The sequence below is a fragment of the Mobula birostris genome, chromosome 4, assembly GCF_030028105.1.
Source record: "Mobula birostris isolate sMobBir1 chromosome 4, sMobBir1.hap1, whole genome shotgun sequence".
In the NCBI taxonomy this organism is placed as follows: Eukaryota; Metazoa; Chordata; class Chondrichthyes; order Myliobatiformes; family Myliobatidae; genus Mobula; species Mobula birostris.
The window spans coordinates 116,032,090-116,054,374 of record NC_092373.1 but is presented as its reverse complement, the minus strand read 5'-3'; the positions used below and the strand labels follow the sequence as shown (position 1 = coordinate 116,054,374).

The window sequence follows — 22,285 nt, the reverse complement described above, 5'->3', positions numbered from 1 at the left end:
CTTTCATTTTGACATTTCTAATTTTCTGCTCTCTGATTCAAGAGTGTGTCTTTGCCTTCTGTTACGTTTGATGCATTTTCTTTCACTGTTGAGGCAGAACTGAGTTGGTCAATTCAGTTGCAATCATGGACATTAAGAAGCAGTCATAATTTGCTTGTATGTGTATCAGAGATGAGAAGCAATGTTGCAATCAGTGTATTGACTCTTCCCTTTTAGACTGAATTATGTTTTACATAACCCAATAGTTTGATCTCTGGTTAGAATAATCATCTTTTGTTTGAGCAAGTATTGATTTAATAATAACTATTCCACTCATTTTAAACTAATTTCTCCCCATTTCTCTTACCTCCATATACATTAAGGAAAATATTAAAAGGGAAAGAAGCTGATGCTTAAACTCTGTTTCCTGGATGAAATATTATCAATGATGCCACAAAGTAGGTAAGTGAAAGTATATGGTGGTGGTGGTGCAATAGTTGTTACTGGAGATCCCAACCAATAATCTAAAAAAAAGCACATATCCCAATATAGCAGCTGTGGAATTTGATTCGCTTAGTAAATCCAATGGAATTGAAAAAACAGCGATTGTTGGCAATGATGACCACAAGACTACCAAGTTGTCATTAAATTGTCATTCCCTTTTCCTTTCCAGTCCTGAAATGCCAGTTGTTTTTTCTTTCATTTCCATGGATGCTGCATGACCTGCTGAGTTCCTCCAGCATTTTATGTGCTTTGCTTTGGATTTCCAGCATCCTGCAGACTTTCTTGTTTTTAAAGTCATCATTAAAACCTGGCTGGTTTGCTAGTGACCTTCAGGGACAAAGATGCATCACCCTTTTCTCAACCAGGCCACAACGTAACTCCACACTCATGTAAATGTGGTTCTCTTTAAAATGCTTTCTAAAAATGGCCGAGCAATCCGTTCTATTGAAGGGGTAATTAAGTATGTGCAATGAGTATTTATGAATGTTTTAATATTTATGTGCCCATATCCAGTGTAAATCCTGCTTATTGTTTAAGGGACTGGGAGACCTCCAGCGTGGCATTATTTGTCTAAGTGAAGATGCTGTTTACTTAGCTTTACTTTCACACTTGATGACATCAATGTAGACAACAATCATGCGTGCCTTCGTGACAGAAATTGTACCAACAATGAGGGACAACAGAAGGGGCACCAATTTCTTCAGCAGGTCACCTTCCAGACGCAAGCTAAAAGGTTCCTGCCAAGGGTTCCGCCACAACCACATTTCTGCCCTGCACTGTGTACACGGGCAACACTGAGAGATCACAAGTAGACTAGAGATTTCACTTCAGAGCAAGATGTTTCAGTCACTGGTTCCTTATAGGTCTTGTGCCTCACAGTGACATTTCTGGCATGACAGCCTATCAGGCCAGGCCGTCACATGCCTAATCCCGCAAATCCACACTGTCCCCATTTCCTCTCCATGGTTTCCCTTTGTCTCCATTATCCTTAAGGTATTATACAATGTCTGCATGGAAAACATACCGTAACCGTTTGCTTTGCTTCCTCGAGTTCAGTTCGCAAATGTTGCGAGTTAAACATACTGCAGCCATTAGGAAGCATTAAGGCAGTGTTTTAATAAAAATAACATTGGTGAAAAATCACAATAAGGGTGGCATGGTAGCATGGTGGTTAACACAATGCTTTACAGTACAGATGATCTGGGTTCAGCCCCCAATGCTCCCTGTAAGGAGTTTGTATGTTCTCCCTGTGACTGTATGGGTTTCCTCCGGGTGCTCCAGTTTCCTCCCACAGTCCAAAGATGTACCGGTTGGTAGTTTAATCAGTCATCGTAAATTGTCCTGTGATTAGGCTGGGATTAAATCGGGGGATTGCTTGGTGGCACAGCTCAAAGGACTGGAAGGGACTAATCAATCAATAAAAAAATAAACAAACAATATGATAAGGGGAAATGTCACCACTATAACAACCTTTGCCTGGGCCACACATAGCCTTTAAGGCTAAATATAGCGTCAGTTTAGTGCTTTAAGAATGGATGAAGACCAATTTGAATGTGATTAACAAACTCTGAAACACGTTTAAGCTACATTAGCTCCATTTTGATCTTTATTTAGAAACCATAGAAACCATAGAAAAACTACAGCACAGAAACAGTCCTTTTGGCCCTTCTTGGCTGTGCCGAACCATTTTCTGCCTAGTCCCACTGACCTGCACACGGGCCATATCCCTCCATACACCTCCCATCCGTGTATCTGTCCAATTTATTCTTAAATGTTACAAAAGAACCTGCATGTACCACTTTGTCTGGCAGCACATTCCACACACTCCCACCACTCTCTGTGTGAAGAAGACCACCCCCTCAATGTTCCCTTTAAAATTTTCCCCCTTCACCCTTAACCCATGTCCTCTGGTTTTTTTCTCCCCTTGCCTCAGTGAAAAAAGCCTGCTTGCATTCACTCTATCTATACCCATCATAATTTTATATACCTCTATCAAATCTCCCCTTATTCTTCTACGCTCCAGGGAATAAAGTCTTAATCTATTCAACCTTTCTCTGTAACTGAGTTTCTCAAGTCCCAGCAACAGCCTTGTAAACCTTCTCTGCACTCTTTCAACCCTATTAATATCCTTCCTGTAATTTGGTGACCAAAACTGAACACAATACTCCAGATTCGGCATCACCAATGCCTTATACAACCACATCATAACATTCCAGCTCTTATACTCAATACTTTGATTAATAAAGGCCAATGTACCAAAAGCTCTCCTTACGACCCTATCTACCTATGACGCCACTTTTAGGAAATTTTGTATCTGTATTCCCTGATCCCTCTGTTCTACTGCACTCCTCAGTGCCTTACCATTTACCCAGTATGTTCTACCTTGGTTTGTCCTTCCAAACTGCAATACCTCACACTTGTCTGTATTAAACTCCACCTGCCATTTTTCAGCCCATTTTTCCAGCTGGTCCAAATCCCTCTGCAAGCTTTGAAAACCTTCCTGACTGTCCACTACACCTCCAATCTTTGTATCATCAGCAAATTTGCTGATCCATTTTACCACATTATCATCCAGATCATTGATATAGATGACAAATAACAATGGACCCAGCACTGATCCCTGTGGCACACCACTAGTCACAGGCTTCCACTCTGAGAAGCAATCCTCTGCTACCACTCTTTGGCTTCTTCCATTGAGCCAATGTCTAATTCAATTTACCACCTCTCCATGTATACCTAGTGACTGAATTTTCCTAACTAACCTCCCATGCGGGACCTTGTCAAAGGCCTTACTGAAGTCCATGTAGACAACATCCACTGCCTTCCCCTCATCCACTTTCCTGGTAACCTCCTCGAAAAACTCCAATAGATTGGTCAAACATGACCTACCACGCACAAAGCCATGTTGACTCTCCCTAATCAGTACCTGTCTATCCAATTGCTTGTAGATTGTGTCTCTTAGTACTCCCTCCACTACCGATGTCAAACTTACTGGCCTATAATTTCCCGGATTACTTTTCGATCCTTTTTTAAACAACGGAACAACGTGAGCCATTCTTCAATCCTCCGGCACTTTACCAGTAGACACCGACATTTTAAATATATTTGCCAGGGCCCCTGCAATTTCAACACTAGTCTCCTTCAAGGTCCGAGGGAATACCCTGTCAGGTCCTGGGGATTTATCCACTTTAATTTGCCTCAAGATAGCAAGCACCTCCTCCTTTTCAATCTGTACAGTTTCCAAGATTTCACTACTTGTTTCCCTTAATTCCATAGACTTCATGCCGGGTTCCTTAGTAAATAAAGACACAAAAAACCCATTTAAGATCTCCCCCACTTTTTTCGGTTCCGCACATAGTCGACGACTCTGATCTTCAAGAGGAGCAATTTTATCCCTTACAATCCTTTCACTCTTAATATACCTGTAAAAGCTCTTTGGACTATCCTTCACTTTGACTGCCAAGGCAACCTCATGTCTTCTTTTAGCCCTCCTGATTTCCTTCTTAAGTATTTTCTTGCACTTTTTATACTCCTCAAGCACCTTATTTACTCCCTGTTTCCTATACATGTCATACAACTCTCTCTTCTTCTTTATCAGAGTTGCAATATCCCTTGAGAACCAAGGTTCCTTATTCTTATTCACTTTGCCTTTAATCCTGACAGGAACATACAAGCTCTGCACTCTCAAAATTTCTCCTTTGAAGGCTTCCCACTTACTGATCACATCCTTGCCAGAGAACAACCTGTCCCAATCCACGCTTTTTAGATCCTTTCTCATTTCTTCAAATTTGGCCTTCTTCCAGTTTAGAACCTCAACCTTAGGACCAGATCTACTTTTATCCATGATCAAGTTGAAACTAATGGTGTTATGATCACTGAAACCAAAGTGCTCCCCTACACACACTTCCGTCACTTTTCCTAACTCATTTCCTAATAGGAGATCTAATATTGCATCCCCTCTAGTTGGTACCTCTATATATTGATTTAGAAAACTTTCCTGAACACATTCTACAAACTCTAACCCATCTAGACCCCTAACAGTATGGGAGTCCCAATCAATATGTGGAAAATTAAAATCCCCTACCACCACAACTTTATGTTTCCTGCAGTTGCCTGCTATCTCTCTGCAGATTTGCTCCTCTAATTCTCGCTGACTATTGGGTGGTCTGTAATACAACCCCACTAATGTGGCCATACCTTTCCTGTATTGCCATAACGTCATAATTCCATGTGTCAATCCACGCCCTCAACTCGTCTGCCTTCCCCGCAATACTCCTAGCATTGAAATATATACACCCCAGAAGATTATTACCACCACCCACAACCTTTCTATTTGTGGCTTTAAGTTGATAAAGTAAATAAAAAATGAGTAGAATAGAATTGTAAACATAAACATAGCCTAAAATTCAGAAAATTATTTCTTTGACAAACACTTAGAACTAAACAGACTGATTTTAATATTGAAGAGTATTTTGGTCACCCAATGACAGTTTGTTTGAAACTTTGACGACCGCGCACCAGAAAGTGATGAATAAGATATTCTGAAAATCATAGTTACTATACCTAACAAAGTCTTATAATGGGGCGTGACTTTGAATGACTTTTTCGTTAGGTGACTTTTAGCTTTTCTGGCTCATTAAGTATCACCAGAATTTCTAAGCAACAATGAGCACAAAAGGCCAAGATCAAACCTGTTAAATTGTATGTGAAAATGTGCTGTCCAGTCCTCCTTTACTGAGAACATATGATACATCTCATGATAACTTCATTCCAATGATGGCTTACTGGCCTAAAACGTTAGCTGTTTCTCTCTCCATTGATGCTGGCTGATCTGCTAAGTATTTCAAGTAGTTCAGATTCCCAGCGTCTGCAGTTTTAATTTGCTTTTCAACTTTAACTGTTATTTAAGACAAGGCGATTTATTGCTTCTCCATACAGAAAATACTTTTTCATATTGCTGCAAACTGCTGACATGAGTTTGCACTTCCACACATGATAGAGTTCTATCTTTAAATTGTGGGGAGCTTGTAAGATTAGCACAAAACAGATAGTCCTGACTATCTAAAAAAAATGGTACTGTCGAGGACTCCCACTGTAAGTTTCAGTCTCACCATCTGAATTGAAAGAAGGCAGACAATATTTTAAAGCACAAATAAAGATTATTTACTCCAAATCTAAAATATAGTTTTTGTCTAAGAGGCAAGGAGGGCACTTACACTGGAGAGCTCATGGCCACACTTCAAGATCAGAATGTAGACAGGCCATTGCTAATCAATGTATTAAAAGTTAATGGGGCAGATTTTGCTGGACCTGCTCTATTGCACAAAAGTGTTCTCTATGCTACCCACAGACCCACACTCACTTCCAAATGCCAAGGGATGAACCTTATGATCTTTTGAACCCTTGAATGTACGGGTAGCTAAGCCTGGTAACTAGCCGAATGGTGTGGCTTTGGTAGAACGGTTTTGGTAGACGGCAACACTTTTTGTGCAGTTTTTAAAATTAATTTTAAATAGCTCGAAAACATGCAGAGACTTCTAAAAACTTGTGAAAAAATTCTTTCTGGATAAGTTAATTAAATACATAAGATAAAAATACACAGAAATGTTTCGGGAAATACTTATGAACATAAAAGAAAACTATTAAGAAGGAAACAGCTTCCCGTCCTGAACGGCAAGATTAAAATCCCTAATGAAATTGGTGAGGTGTCTGCCCCATTTGGACATTTCTGTCACTGAGCTTTCAGTGAAGCCCAAAGTACACTCGAAGAGCAGCACCTCACTGATCATCTGCATACAGTACAAGCCTTTGATTTAGTACTAAATTTAACTATTTTGTATAACTTTTTCTTAATCTCTTCAGAGACCGCTTCGGCTTTCAGTTGTAATTTGTTTCCTTGCAACTTTTGGTCTTCAATTGCCAATTTTTGAAGTATATGTTACCTTAAAGAGTTTTTTAAAAAAAAGACAAGTGAAGTACTTCACTAAAATTTAAAATGCCTTTATGCACATGCATACAATTTCATTAGAAACGATAAGTACATACTTTATAAACACGCTGATGTTGCCACCCAAAGGAATTGTCCTAATACTCTGCTCATCTGCTATTTCTCTTCTCTTTCCTTGCCAATGTTGGTATCTGTCCAACAACAGCATTGTGACAAAATTTACAATACCCAATCTTATCCTTTTTAATTCAAATAACATTTTATTCATCATAAAGTAGTAGAAGGTGAGGCCTCAGGTATTTGGTTTCTCATATCAAACTTTCATCAGATCAATCCAAACAATGTTACTAACAACAGGCATAAAACTTCCTCCATAAAACTGGGTGGGCACAAAGAACCCAAGAAGGTTACATGTTTCTACAATTATATTAAGTCTGTGAATTCACTACTCGTTTCACCATTGTTGAATTGACCAAAAGCGGAATGAGAAGCCATCGATAAATCAGAGGCAGAGACAAGTAATGTGTTCATAATGCCTTGGAGTCTTGATGATCTAATCCTCATGATGTTAGTTCACAAGTCCACATACCGAAGGAACACATTTGTACCAAGGAGATAAGCTTAAAGGCAAAAACAACTAGTGCCGTGTATTTCTACAGTGGACAGCTGTCCAGAGATAATTGCAACATTACTGAGGTGGCCTGTTACATCATCCCCTCTTGGCTTGTCAGTATTTTAAAGGTAGAGACACTTCACCTTTCTGCATAATCTTTCTGTCTCTTATGTTTCAGTTTAGAAGGTCCATAATCAAGACGTAAAACAGAAGCTGCAGAGACATGGTATCAGACCCAACCTGTGCAGATATCTAAAGCTGCAGAAGTGAACATCTTAGTTGCTAACATTACACAAAAATATTTATGATGTATTTAAGACAGTTTGCAGGATGTGTGAGTTCTTCCTCAGCACTAGCTAAAGCACTTGACTATACCTGGGCTGTTGGCAGAGTCTAAGACAACTATTTCCTCCTTAAAACATCTAAAGGATGGCAATAGCTCACTTATGGTATTTACTGTATTAATTATATAAACCTGCTGGACTGAGGCAAATGAGGAATAGGAATAGTGTGCACAATTTCTGTAACAGCAACATGATAAAATAAGACTATAAGACAAAGGAGCAGAATTAGGCTATTTGGCCCACAGAGTCTGCGCTGTTATTCCATCAAAGCTGATTTATTATCCTTCTCAATCCCATTCTCCTGCCTTAGAAACATAGAAAACCTACAGCACAATACAGGCCCTTCAGCCCACAAAGCTGTGCTGAACATGTACGTACTTTAGAAATTACCTAGGGTTATCCATAGCCCTCTATTTTTCCAAACTCCATGTACCTGTCCACGAGTCTCTTAAAAGACTCTATCGTATCCGCCTCCACCACCACCACTGGCAGCCTATTCCATGCACTCACCACTCTCTGCGTAAAATACTTACCCCTGACATCTCCTCTGTACCTACTTCCAAGCACCTTAAAACTGTGCCCTGTCATTTTAGCTGTTTCAGCCCTGGGAAAAAGCCTCTGACTATCCACACAATCAATGCCTCTCATCATCTTATATACCTCTATCAGGACACCTCTCATCTTCCATTGCTCCAAGGAGAAAAGGCCAAGTTCACTCAACCTATTCTCATAAGGCAATCTCCCCAATCCAGGCAACATCCTTATAGATCTCCTCTGCACCCTTTCTATGGTTTCCACATCCTTCCTGTAGTGTGATTACCAGAACTGAGCACAAATGGGGTCTCACCAGGTCCTATATAGCTGTAACATTACCTCTTGGCTCTTGAACACAATCCCACAGTTGATGAAGGCCAATGCACCGTATGCCGCCTTAACCACACAGTCAACCTGCACAGCAGCTTTGAGTGTCCTATGGACATGGACCCCAAGTTCACTCTGATCCTCCACGCTGCCAGGAGTCTTACCATTAATACTATATTCTGCAATCCTCTGGAAATTCTTGCATTGCCATTGATGATGCAAAGATCATTGCCAGAGGCTCAACAATCTCCTCCCTCGCCGCCCACAGTTGCCTGAGGTATATCTCCTCTGGCCTTCTTCCCATAACCTTTGGCACCCTGAGTAACCAAGAACTTATCAACCATCTCTTTAAATATACTCAATGACTTGGCCTCCACATCTGTCTGTGCAATGAATTCTACAGATTCAACACTCTCTGGCTAAAGAAATTACTTCTCATCTCTGTTCGAAATTGACACCTCTCTATTCCGAGGCTGTGCCCTCTGATCTGAGACTCACTCACTATAGGAAACATCCTCTCCACATCTAGTATTTTTGGCCATTCAATGTTCGATAGATTTCAATGAGATTCCCCTTCATTCTTCTAAACTCCAGTAACTACAGGCCCAGAGCCATCAAACGCTCCTCATACATTAATCCATTCATTTCCGGAATCATTCTTGTGAATCTCTTCTGGACCCTCTCCAATGCCAGCACATCTTTTCTTAGATAAAGAGCCAAAACTGCTCACAATACACCAGGTGCAGTCGACCAATGCCCTTAATGCCTCAGGATCACATCCTTGTTTGTGTATCCTAATCCTCTCGAAATTAATGATAACATTGCATTCGCCTTCCTTACCATCAACTCCACTTGCAAGTTAAACCTTAGGGAATCCTGTACAAGGACTCCCATGTCCTGTTGTACCTCTGTTTTTTTGTATTTTCTTCCTGGTTAGAAAATACTCTATACCATTATTCCTTCTACCAAACTGCATGGCCATACACTTCCCTACACTAAATTCTACCTGCCACTTCCTTGTCCATTCTGCTAATCTGTCCAAGTCATTGTGCAGACACTCTGCTCCCTCAACTCTACCTGCCTCTGCACCTATCTTTGTATAGTCTGCCAACCTGGCCACAAACTCATCAATTCTGTCATCCAAATCGATGACATATAGTGTGAAAAGAAGCAGTCCCAACACCAAACACTGTGGAACACCACATCACCAACAGCCAACCCAATCAGGTTCATTTATTCCTACTCCTTGCCTCCTGTCAGTCAGCCAATCTTCAATCCATGCTGCATCCTTCCTGTAATACCAGGGACTCATATCTTGTCAAGCAGCCACATGTGAGGCACCTTGTCAAAGGCCTTCTGAGAAACAAAGTAAGCAACATACTGACTCTCCTTTGTCTATCCTGCCTGTTATTTCCTCAAAGAATTCCAACAGATTTGTCAGGCAAGATTTCGCCTTAAGGAAACTATGATGATTTTGACCTACATTATCACATGCTTTCCAGTACCCCAAAACCTCATCCTTAACAATGGACTCCAACATCTTCTAACCAGCGAAATCAGGCTAACTGGCCTATAATTTCCTTTCTTCTGCTTCCCGCCCTTGTTGAAGAGTGGAGTGACATTTGCAATCTTCCAGTCGTCTGGAACCATTCCAGAATCACGAGATTCTTGAAATTTCATTACTAGTAACTCCACAATCTCTTCAGCTACAGCTTTCTGAACCCTGGGGTGTAGTCCAACTGACCCAGATGACTTATTTACCCTCAGACCTTTCAGCTTCCGAAACACCACCTCCTTAGTAAGAGTAACTACACTTACTCCCATCCCAACAGTTTTGAATTTCTGTTCATGTCTTCCACAGTGAAGAGTGACGCAAAATACTTATTAAGTTTGTCTGCAATTTTCTTCTGCCCCATTATTACCTCTCCAAGGGTCACTTTCCAGCAGTCTGATATCTACTCTCATCTCTCTTTTACCCTTTGTACTGTATATCTGGAAAATCTTTCGGTGTCCTGTTTTATATTATTGGCTAGCTTACCTTCATATTTCACCTTTTCTTTCCTCAAGCTTTTTTTAGTTGCCTTCTTTTATTCTTTTTAAAAGCTTCCCAATTCTCTAACTTCCCGCTAATACTTGCTATATACAGTTGAAGTCAGAAGTTTACATACACCTTAGCCAAATACATTTAAACTCAGTTTTTCACAATTCCTGACATTTAATCCTAGAAAACATTCCCTGTTTTAGGTCAGTTAGGATCACTACTTTATTTTAAGAATGTAAAATGTCAGAATAATAGTAGAGAGAATGATTTATTTCAGCTTTTATTTTTTTCATCACTTTCCCAGTGGGTCAGAAGTTTACATATACTTTGTTAGTATTTGGTAGCATTGCCTTTAAATTGTTTAACTTGGGTCAAACGTTTTGGGTAGCCTTCCACAAGCTTCTCACAGTAAGTTGCTGAAATTTTGTTCCATTCCTCCAGCCAGAACTGGTGTAACTGAGTCAGGTTTGTAGGCCTCCTTGCTCGCACATGCTTTTTCAGTTCTGCCCACAAATTTTCTATCAGATTCAGGTCAGGGCTGTGTGATGGCCACTTCAATACCTTGACTTTGTTGTCCTTAAGCAATTTTGCCACAACTTTGGAGGTATGCTTGAGCTCATTGTCCATTTGGAAGACCCATTTGTGACTGAGCTTTAACTTCCTGGCTGATGTCTTGAGATGTTGCTTCAATATATCCAGAACCGAAAAAGCATGTGCGAGCAAGGAGGCCTACAAACCTGACTCAATTACACTAGTTCTGTCTGGAGGAATGGAACAAAATTCCAGCAACTTGCTGTGAGAAGCTTGTGGAAGGCTACCCAAAACGTTTGACCCAAGTTAAACAATTTAAAGGCAATGCTACCAAATACTAACAAAGTGTATGTAAACTTCTGACCCACTGGGAAAGTGAGGAAAGAAATAACAGCTGAAATAAATCATTCTCTCTACTATTATTCTGACATTTCACATTCTTAAAATAGTGATCCTAACTGACCTAAGACAGGGAATGTTTTCTAGGATTAAATGTCAGGAATTGTGAAAAACTGTGTTTAAATGTATTTGGCTAAGGCGTATGTAAACTTCTGACTTCAACTGTATGCCCTCTCTTTTGCTTTTATTCTGCCTTTGACTTCCCTTGTCAGCTACAGCTGCCTTATCCTCTCTTTAGAATACTTCATCATTTTTGAGATATATCTATCCTACACCTTCCGAATTGCCCTCAGAAACCCCAACCATTGCTGTTCTGCTGTTATTCCTGCTAGTGTTCTCTAACAATCAACTTTGGCCAGCAACTTGCTCATCCCTCTGTAACCCCCTTTACTCCACTGCAATACATTTGACTTTATCTTTGATCTCTCGAACTGCAGGGTGAATTCTATCATATTAAATCACTGTCTCATAAGAGTTCCTTTACCTTAAGTTCCTTAATCAATTTTGGTCCATTCCACTGCACCCAACCCAGAATTTCCTTTCCTCTGGTGGGCTCAACAACAAGCTTCTGTAAAAATGAACACCTCCAAGGCATTTTACAGATCCCTTCTCTTGGGATCCAGCACCAACCTGATTTTCCCCATCTACCTGTATATTGAAATCCTATGTGTATCGCAGCATTGCCCCTTTTACATGCCTTTTCTATCTCCCATTGTAACTTATAGCCCACATCCTGGCTACTGTCTGGAGTCTTGTACATGACTCCCATCAGGGTCGTTACACCCTTGCAATTTTTTAACTTTACCCACAAGGGTTCTCCATCTTCCAATCTTATGTCCCCCTAACTATTGAGTCTCCTATCACCACCGTTCTGCCTGACTTTACCCTTCTCTGCTGAGCCTCAACGCCTGGCTGCTGCTGCTGTATCCTGATAGGTCACCTCCCCCTGCAGTGTCCAAAGAGGTATACCGGTTGCTCAGCGGAATGGCCAACAGCTTACTCCTCTTACTTCTCCTAGTGGTCACCCACCTACTGTTTGAAGCCTGCACTCAGGCTGTGACCATCTCACTAAATGTGTCATCTCTACGGTTTTCAGCCTCCTCGATGGTCCTGAGTACTTCCAGCTCCTGCTCCAGCTCCTTGACCTTGTTGGTCAGGAGCTGTAGCTGGATACACTTCCCGCAGATGTAGTCATCAGGGAGTCTGTCAGGTATCTCACAGGAGGGGCATTTCACTTCCTGAGCTACCATCTTGACTACACCTGTTATACTTCTAACTTCTCAGACTTAAGTTCTCACCTGCGCCTGCTGAACCAAAGCCTGGCCACCCCGACAATGTCCACTCACACAAAAAGTTAAAGTTGAAGTCTGTCCTGAGCCTTGTGGCCCATCAGGCCGGTGCTTATGCTGGTATCTGTGGCGTGAAGTGACTAAGAATACGAGACTACCCCTCCCCCCCCCCCCCCCCCCCCCCCCCGATAGGACACCAGCCTATCGCGAGGTTAACCCCCAGCATTTGCCGGTACCCATTTTCAGCTGGGTGGACTGGAGCAGTGTGTGGTTAAGTGCCTTGCTCAAAGACACAACACGCTGCCTTGGTTGAGACTCGAACCCATGACCTTCAGATCGTGAGCCTAATGCCCTAACCAATTGGCCACGCATCACTCACACAAAAGCCTCTCCATAATGGCTGCTCCAGTTACACCTCACTTCTTTTTACTGGTCCCTGCCAAGAGCCTCGGAGGTCATTATCATTGCAGCCCACCGAAAAGTTCCAAAAGGCCCTATACTCTTTTTAAACCTCGCACTGCTCACCAACCAACGACTGATGTGTTGAGAGCATTCAAATAGACCCTAAGAGATTTTAGTCAAGTTGAAACTGATGTCATCTGAATGAAACTTAAACACTTCACCACAGGGGACCTTAAAACTCAAGATATCTATTTCCAACTTGTCTCAGACCAGCAGTGCAAAGCATGAAGTACGACCACAGGGGAAAGAAATATTTTCATTACTATGCATTTCAATAGCATAAACATATTTAAAACATTAAAATGCATATGCATTACCATGTCTCTGCAAATAGATCCCTTTTTCCCCCATCGTTTGTGAGTATTTATTGGCCCAGAAAATCTTCTGCTCCAGTTTTGTTATATTAATAACTGTGGCATTAATGCTGTTTGAGAATGCGGCGAAAGGCTCACAAATCCCTTCTCAATCCTCTTACAAAAGTGCAAGCATTTTTTATTGCTTATATGTTCTCATATGTCAACCATCTAAAACAAAGTTGTGCAGTTGCCAGCATTTAGCAGTGCAGCTTAAAGGAACCATACAATACTCACACTCCTACGCACCACTAAAGCAACTGTTAAACGGTATTCAGGATTGGAAAATGGATGAAAGAGATAGGAGAGTGAAGGAAGTGTGCTCCCAGGTTCCCCAGTAGGGCTCTGGATATAGGTACGGGGCAGATTCCCAACAGGAGAGAGGTTCCACGTGTCAGGGGGCCCCCGAGGTCATTCAGAGCGACAGGCAAGAACTGATGCGCAGGAGTGGCACCCGGTCGATGGTTATGAGTGGGATCTTCTTCACCTAGAGAGCAAAATGCACCAGAGTGCACTATCCAAGAGGTGGTTCGAAGATGGGTTCTTAGCAGCATTTAAGAAGTTCTAAGATGAACTGCTTAGGCAGAGGAGGGCTGAGCAATGGGGTGACTAAGGAAGGCGCCCACTGGTTGCCACAGACAAGTTGGGCTCAATGGTCTGTTTCCGTGCTATATGATTCTACCAAGAAATAAAGCAGATTTAGAAATGACATAACCTTATAAGATAAATGAAAGTGGGAACTCTACTCTCAACACCAGCTACTCACATCTCTTGGTTAAAAATAATTAGTCAGCTCCATGGTGGGCACCAGCCTCCATAGCATCCAGGGCATCTTCAAGGAGCAGTACCTCAAAAAGGATTCACCTGTCATTAAGGACCCCCATGACCCAGGTTATGCCTTGTTCTCATTGTTACCATCGGGAAGGAGGTACAGAATCAGATATCATAATCAGAATCAGGTTTATTATCACTGGCATGTGACGTGAAATTTGTTAACAGCAGCAGCAGTTCAATGCAATACATAATCTAGAAAAAAATAATAATTACAGCATACATATATTAAATAGATCAAAAAAATGCAAAAAACCAGAAATACTGTATTAAAAAGGTGAGATAGTGTCCAAAGATTCAAAGTCCATTCAGGAATTGGATGGCAGAGGGGAAGAAGCTGTTCCTGAATCGCTGAGTGTGTGTCTTCAGGCTTCTGTATCTCCTACCTGATGGTAACAGTGAGAAAAGGGCATGCTCTGGGTGCTGGAGGTCCTTAATAATGGACACTACCTTTCTTAGACACCGTTCCCTAAAGATGTTCTGGGTACTTTGTAGGCTAGTACCCAAGATGGAGCTGACTAGATTTACAACCCTCTACAGCTTCTTCCGGTCCTGTGCAGTAGCCCCTCCCCCAACCCCCAATACCAGACAGTGATGTAGCCTGTCAGAATGCTCTCCACGGTACGACTATAGAAGTTTTTGAGTGTACTTATTGACATGCCAAATCTCTTCAAACGCCTAATGAAGTATAGCTGCTGTCTTGCCTTCTTTATAACTACATCGTTATGTTGGGACCAGGTTAGATCCTCAGAGATCTTGACACCCAGGAACTTGAAGCTGCTCACCCTCTCCACTTCTGATCCCTCTCTGATGATTGGTACGTGTTCCTTCATCTTACCCTTCCCGAAGTCCACAATCAGCTCTTTCATCTTATTGACGTTGAGTGCCAGGTTGTTGCTGTGGCACCACTCCACTAGTTGGCATATCTCACTCTTGTACACCCTCTTGTCACCACCTGGGATTCTACCAATAATGGTTGTATCATCAGCAAATTTATAGATGGCATTTGAGCTATGCCTAGCCACACAGTCATGTGTATATTGTTACGTAAACGGCAACAATGAATATCAATCGAGACAGGTTATATAAAAACAACCAAACATTTATTAAACACAGATAAACGATAAGGAAAAAAAAACAAACAAAAACTTTAACCGGAAGTTAACAGGTATGCAGCCGTTCACCAACTCGCCACTCGGCTCTGGTTCTTAAAGCATCAAATGTGAAAACAGTTCTTAAAACGATACAGTCAGATATAGTTCTTAAAGCGACAACTTCGAAAGTCCATCAGATTTACCGTTCAATTGGGAGGGACTTCTCTGGAGACGGATTTCTTCACAGACGCAACTTTACTGCTGGTTCTGTCCACAGGATTCACGATGCCGAAAATAAACAGTTTAAATTAACTGACTTTAAATTCCTTTAGAGAGAGAGAGCCCCTTTTTGCATGAACTCCTTTCTCTTTTTGGCGAGAGTTATCTCGATACAGGTAGCTACTCCTCCAACGAAGACTCAATAAGGTCGACCCTTTATTAAACTGCCAAACGATGCCGACTCCTCTTGATCCTTCGATCCTGTAACTTCGGTAATTTCTTCACTCTCCCTTCGAATGCTGGAATTGAGTCAATCAACACATCTAGCAAAAATTTCCAGTCCAAATAATATGGTATTTTGCAACAGAACGCATACTCCATTTTAAAAATGAAACTGCGTCACCAAAACCAAACACGCAACAGAAACGGAGATACAGCACGTTCTACCTGGAAATCTATAAACTAAAAGAAAACCCCTGCGTCACCTGGCTCGACACTTATATAGTCACGGGGCACATGTCATCACGTGACCTCACATCGGCGGGAAAATCACATCAGGTGACCTCCAAAAGACCATTACATCATTCTCACAAAAAAAAACAGATCTCCTTGAGCATGTAACAATATAGAGTGTAGAGCAGTGGGCTGAGCACACACCCTTGAGGTGCACCAGTGTTGATCATCAGCAAGGAGGATATGTTATCACCAATCTGCACAGATTGTGGTCTTCTGGCTAGGAAGTCGAGGATCCAATTGCAGAGGGAGGTACAGAGGCCCAGGTTCTGCAACTTCTCAATCAGGGTTGTGGGAATGATGGTATTAAATGCTGAGCTATAGTCGATGAACAGCATCCTGACGTAGAAAGCCTGAAGGCACCCACTCAGTGATTCAGAAACAGATTCTTCCCCTCTGCCATCTGATTTCTGAATGGACATTGAACCCTTGAAGACTACCTCACCACTTTTATTTCTAATTCTTCACTACTTATTTAATGTTTAATTCAAGGTTTCCCCCTCTTTTATTATGTATTGCTTTGTCCTGCTGCAAAGACAACGAATTTCACGGCATATGCCGGTGATATTGAAATGATTCTGACGATTCACCTCCAGTTTATCTTCCCTCCAAACAGACTGACAGATGGACATTGATATTTTTTTCAGCTTTGCTCCCTCCCTCACATTCACCAACTAAAACAAAGCCACATATACTTCCTTATTTTGCTTTTCCCTCAAACAGATATCCTATCAGAGGCTTTTCCAAACCTTCATTGACAAACCCAGCTTTGGCGAGTTAATGTGGGGGGTCTCACCTGATATCAAAGTAGTTTTCCAAACCTTCATTGACAAACCCAGCTTTGGCGAGTTAATGTGGGGGGTCTCACCTGATATCAAAGTAGTTTTCCAAACCTTCATTGACAAACCCGGCTTTGGCGAGTTAATGTGGGGGGTCTTACCTGATATCAAAGTAGGCTCTGCTGGGGCAGCTGTGTCACGGTCAAGTTAATTGTCATGGGCATGCACACAGGGTACAAGTGCCATGAAAATTAGCGTTTTGATTAGAAACACAACAAACTGAGCATATAGTTAATTTAATATCAATTATACATCTCATCTAACAAAATAAACATAATGCCATCATTGCAAGTAGAAGTAATGAGGGTTAAAAGAACTGCTAAGGACTGTGCCTGGGTCCCACTGAAAGGAAGAGTGACCCAGGGGTGAGCAACCAGTGATCCTGGGGTGATGAAAGCTCTAACCAATAACAGACATGAATATGCTATTTGCTTATTTCCTATGACACACGGATCGGCTATTCAATCTCACAGATTTACTATTATTCCCAACAGAGCAGTTCAAAGATTCAAAGTACCCCTGTATATTGCAACACACTCAAAATGCTGGAGGAACTCAGCAGGTCAGGTAGCATCTATGGAAAAGAGTAAACAGTTGATGTTTGGGTCAGGACCCTTCTTCAGGACTTCAACGTATGTTTATTATCAAAGTATGCAGCATACAGGCCTGAGATTCATCTCCCCACAGACAGTCTCGAAACAAAGAAAACCATTGGAACCCATTCAAAGTTAAACATTAGATAGTTAGAAAGTTTATTGCTCCCAAAGGAAATTACAGTGTCACAGTAGCAGTACAAGTCCACAGATATACAAATATTAGAAGAGAAGTAAAAAAGAATAAATGATAAATTATCTCAAACATTCTAACGGGGGGGGGGGGGGGGAGAGTCATCACTTCACTGGTTATAGATTGACTCATTGCAGAACCTAATGGCCGAGGGTAAGAATGACCTTATACAGTGCTCTTTGGAGCAGCACAGTTGTCTTAGTCTGTTAGTAAAATTGCTCCTCTGTTCAGCCAAGGTGACATGCAGAGGGTGAGAAACATTGTCCAGAATTGCCAGGATTTTCTGTAGGGTCCTTTGTTCTACCACAGCCTCCAGTATGTCTAATTTGACTCTTATAACAGAGACAGCTTTTCTAATCAGTTTATTGAGCCTGTTAACATCGCCTGTGTTGGTGCCATTGCCCCAGCGCACCACTGCATAGAAGATTGTACTGGTGACAACTGACTGGTAGAACATGTGAAGGAGAGGCCTACATACTCCAAAGGACCTCAGTCTCCTCAGGAAGTAAAGGCAACTCTGGCCCTTCTTGTACACAGCCTCTGTGTTGGTGCTCCACTGAAGTTTATCATCCACACTCATGGCCTCACCATCAATAGTAACAGGGAGCAGTGCAAGCTTAGCCTTCCTAAAGTCCATCACCATCTCCTTTGTCTTACTGATGCTGAGCTGCAAATGATTCATCCTTCACCATTTGCCAAAGTCCTCCTTTGAATATAGGGCCCTGTATTCATCCTCCCATTATACACCCAACTATTGTTGAGTCATCAGAGAATTTCTGCAGATGACATGACACAGTGTTGTATCTAAAGTCTGAGGGATACAGGGTAAACAAAAAGGGAGCCAATGCAGTTCCCTGTAGGGCCCCAGTGCTGCTTTTAGCCATGTCTGACACACAGCTGTGAAGCTGCACAAACTGTGGTCTGCCAGTCAGGTAGTTCATTATCCAGGATACATTGACTGGAGCTTTTCCCCCAGCAATGAGAGCTGTATGGTATTGAAGGCTCTCAAGAAAGCAAAAAACATGATCCTCACGGTGCTGCACAGTGCATTAAACCCCCAACGTGCAAAAAAAAAAGAACAAATTGAGCAAACAGCAAAAACAAACGAGTGAAAAACACGAAGTATAACATCAAACCACAAAGTCAATGAAACAGTCCAGGAGCGCTCAGCTTCAGCCAAGTTCAGTTTGATCTAATGTTGTGTTGTTTGTTGACTGAAGGCTGCAGAGCCAGCCCACCCTGATCAAAATCCCACAAAGTAACAATAAAAACAGCAACCAGAGCCAGAAACACATAACCTGAACTACAGAGTCTAGTACACAAACAGCATCGATTAAACCTAGCCAAGACCCAACCCCAACACACTGGCAGCTTCCCTCCGGCAGAGGGGAGGGAGAGAAATGAGAGAGAGAGAGAGAGAGAGAGAGAGAGAGAGAGAGAGAGATATCAATCAAATGCAGGCACCTTCCTCTGGAAGCAGCGAGCATGAGTGAGTGAGAGAGAGAGAGAGACCGATCACATGTAGGCACTTTTCCTTTGGAAGCAGTGACCAAGAGGGCAAGGGAGAGTGCAAGAGGGCGAGAGAGCGAGAGAAAGAGACAGAGAGAGAGCGAGAGATCGTGCATGAGGGGGGAGAGAGAGCACACGCGAAGGGGAGAGAGGGTGAGAGTGAGGGCGAGCGAGAGAGAGAGCGCGCACACGAGGGGGAGAGAGGGCGAGAGAGATCACTCCCAGACAGATGGTACTGAACACCCACTCACCCTCTGCCCTCCTTCTCATTGATTTCAATCTTCCTCGCTGCTTTAATCAGCAAGTTTGATTGAACTATCCCCTTTTCTTAACTGCCTATATCTCTGCAACTTATTCTGAATCCCGTATCAACTCCCTCCCCTCCCCCTACCTTCTTACTCTGACTTCTCATCTTCTTTTCCAGTCCTAATGAAGGGTCTTGGCCCACAACACTGATGCGACAGATGCTGCCTGGCCTATTGAGTTCCTCCAGTACTTTGTGTACATTGCCTTGGATTTTCAGCATCTTCAGATTTTCTCGTTTGTCAATATCCTCTTATTCTTTAGCCATTTACCTCTACTTAGAGGTAACTTGTAGAAACCAATTAACCTATCAGTTGATGTTTGGGAAAAGGGAGGAAACCACAGCACCCAGTGAAGTCGAATGTGTTCATGGGGAGAAAGTGTAGACTACTCCCACACAACACCCAGGTCCAGGCAGCACTGAGTAAGCACTCATGTGTCAATCTGATTGAAAAAAGGAAATTACATTTTAACCTTCAATGGATCCTAACAAGTTTGATGAAGTTATGGTTGTTTTAATATGTACAATTTTCTTCAGTCATTCGTGGTTCCCTTTATTCGCTTTGCTTGTTGAAAATATTATGACTGGGCGTTCTGGGTTAAATGCACAGAGCATTTTCTTTGGTCCTCATTGCAAACACAGTTCCCTAACCACTCATTCCACATTGACCTCCAGTATTTAAACAACACATGATTTTAAAATTCACATCTTTATTTTTAAATCTCTCTACAATGCCAATATTTTCTAACTTTAAAACTTCTGTGCTCGTCCAATGTTGGGTTCTTGATTATCATGAATTTAATTGCTGTACCACTAATAGTGATAACTCTCATTATTAAGACCCATCCAAAGCCACTTTGTCTCTTTACTTTTCTTTTCTCCTTTTGTGGATGGGACTCTGTAGTTCACGTGATGACGTGTTGCTGGTTTCTGGTTGCTCCTTTTCTCGTGGCCATTTTGTGCGATTTTGATCGGGGCGGCTTGGCTCTGCGGCCTACGGTCAGTAAATGGCACACAGCACCACATTGAACTGGCCTGTTTCAACGACTTTGTAGTTTGGTTTTCTGTGCTTTTCACTCATTTCCTTTGCCATTTGTGCAATTTGTTTTTTTTCACTTATAACTGATTTAACTGACATATGGCTGTTGTGTTTTACTATTTATTGTTATGTTTATTATTTAGTGTTGCATTTGTTATGTTATGATTGCACTGTCCCTGAGGAACGCTGTCTCATTCTGCCCTGCAGAGCTGATGTATGGTTAGAATGACAATAAAGTTTTTTGAATCTTTGAATCTTGAATCTTTGCATCTTTTTGTGCATAGGGGCAGGGTTTGATGTTTTTCTTTGAACGGGTTGCATGCTTTTCTTTGTTTTGTGTAAGACAAATCCAAAGGTTGAATACTGCATCATACTTAGTTAATAAATGAACTTTGAATCTTTGAAGGTATTCCTCCAAACCCGTCGTTGATTTAGCATTAATCATTCATTTTGACTGCTGACAACACAATCAGTGCAATGATTGTTCTTGGGATATTTTCTCCAAAATGCATTGTTATCAGGATAGATGGATAAGGAATAATTTAAGACAGTAGTTGAAAGACAGAGAGAGACAGGTCAACAGAAAGAGAGAGAGAGAGACCTACCAAAACATGTGGATAATTTATTAATTAGCAGAACTGTTAGAAACATGAGCAACACACACAAAGTGCTGGAGGAACTCAGCAGGTGAGGGTACATTCATAGAGAAAAATGAAAAGATGATGCTTTGGACTGAGACCCTTCATCAAATTGGGAAGTGGCCTAAGGCCAGAATAAAAGGATCAGGTGAGATACAGGAGCACGGGCTTGTGGATGACAGGTGAATCCAGGTGAGGAGAAGGGAAGGTGGGCGGGGGGAAGGAAAGTGAATGATGTGAGAAGCTGGGAGGTGGTGGGTGAAAGGGACAAAGGGCTGAGGAAGAAGAAAATCTGGCTGCATCACCATCTGTTATGGGGGTGGGGGGCTACTGCACAAGATCGAAATAAGCTGCAGAAACTTTTAAAATTACTCAGCTCCATCATGGGTACCAACCTGCATAAAATCTAAGACATCTGCAAGGAGAGGTGCCTTAGAAAGGCAGCATCCATCATTAAGGACAGGCACACCCTCAGCGATTCAGGAACAGCTTCTCCCCCTCTGCCATCTGATTTCTAAATGGACATTGAACCCATGAAGAATACCTCAGTACTTCTTTCTTTCTGCAAATTTTGCAATACTTATTTCAACTTAACTATTTAGTAGATATATATATATTATCACACATGTAACGCAACTCAGATTTTTCTCTATGTTTATTTATCATGTATTGCATTGTACTGCTGCCGTAAAGTTAACAAATTTCACGACATGTGCCAGAGATATTAAACCTGATTCTGATATGAGGGGGCAGTAGACCATGGAATGAAGGGAAGGAGATGGAGAACCAGAGAAAGAAGAGTGTGGATAAAGGGCAGATTGTGAGGGTGGAGGGGAAAAAGAATGGAATTCCTGCAAGAGAATCTTGAACATGAAAATAAATGGTTTAAATTGGTGCGATCTGTTACAGTATTTGTGATTATTTTCAGAATCCGAATCAGTCACTGACATTAGTAAAGAAATGTGTTGTTTTTATAGTAGTGCAATGCAGGCATAACAGATTACTATAAGTTGCAAAAAAAATATACAGTATATAAATTAATAGACCAAACCTCCAGGAGGACCACAACCTTGTTGTGGTTTGGGGGCTTATGTGCCTCAGTGACCCAGAGAGCTATGCTGGCTGTAGTCAGGGCTTTATGCCAGGTCATCCATACCAAACAGGTCAAAGGGTAGAGGCCAGACTAAGGG

The 22,285-nt window shown here is 41.8% G+C and overlaps 1 protein-coding gene across 2 annotated transcripts in view; it reads right to left on the bottom strand.

The window, feature by feature from the left end:
- acox3 (acyl-CoA oxidase 3, pristanoyl) overlaps positions 1–22,285 on the bottom strand; it is a 167,058-nt gene that overhangs the window by 46,369 nt on the left and 98,404 nt on the right. The window lies entirely within an intron of this gene.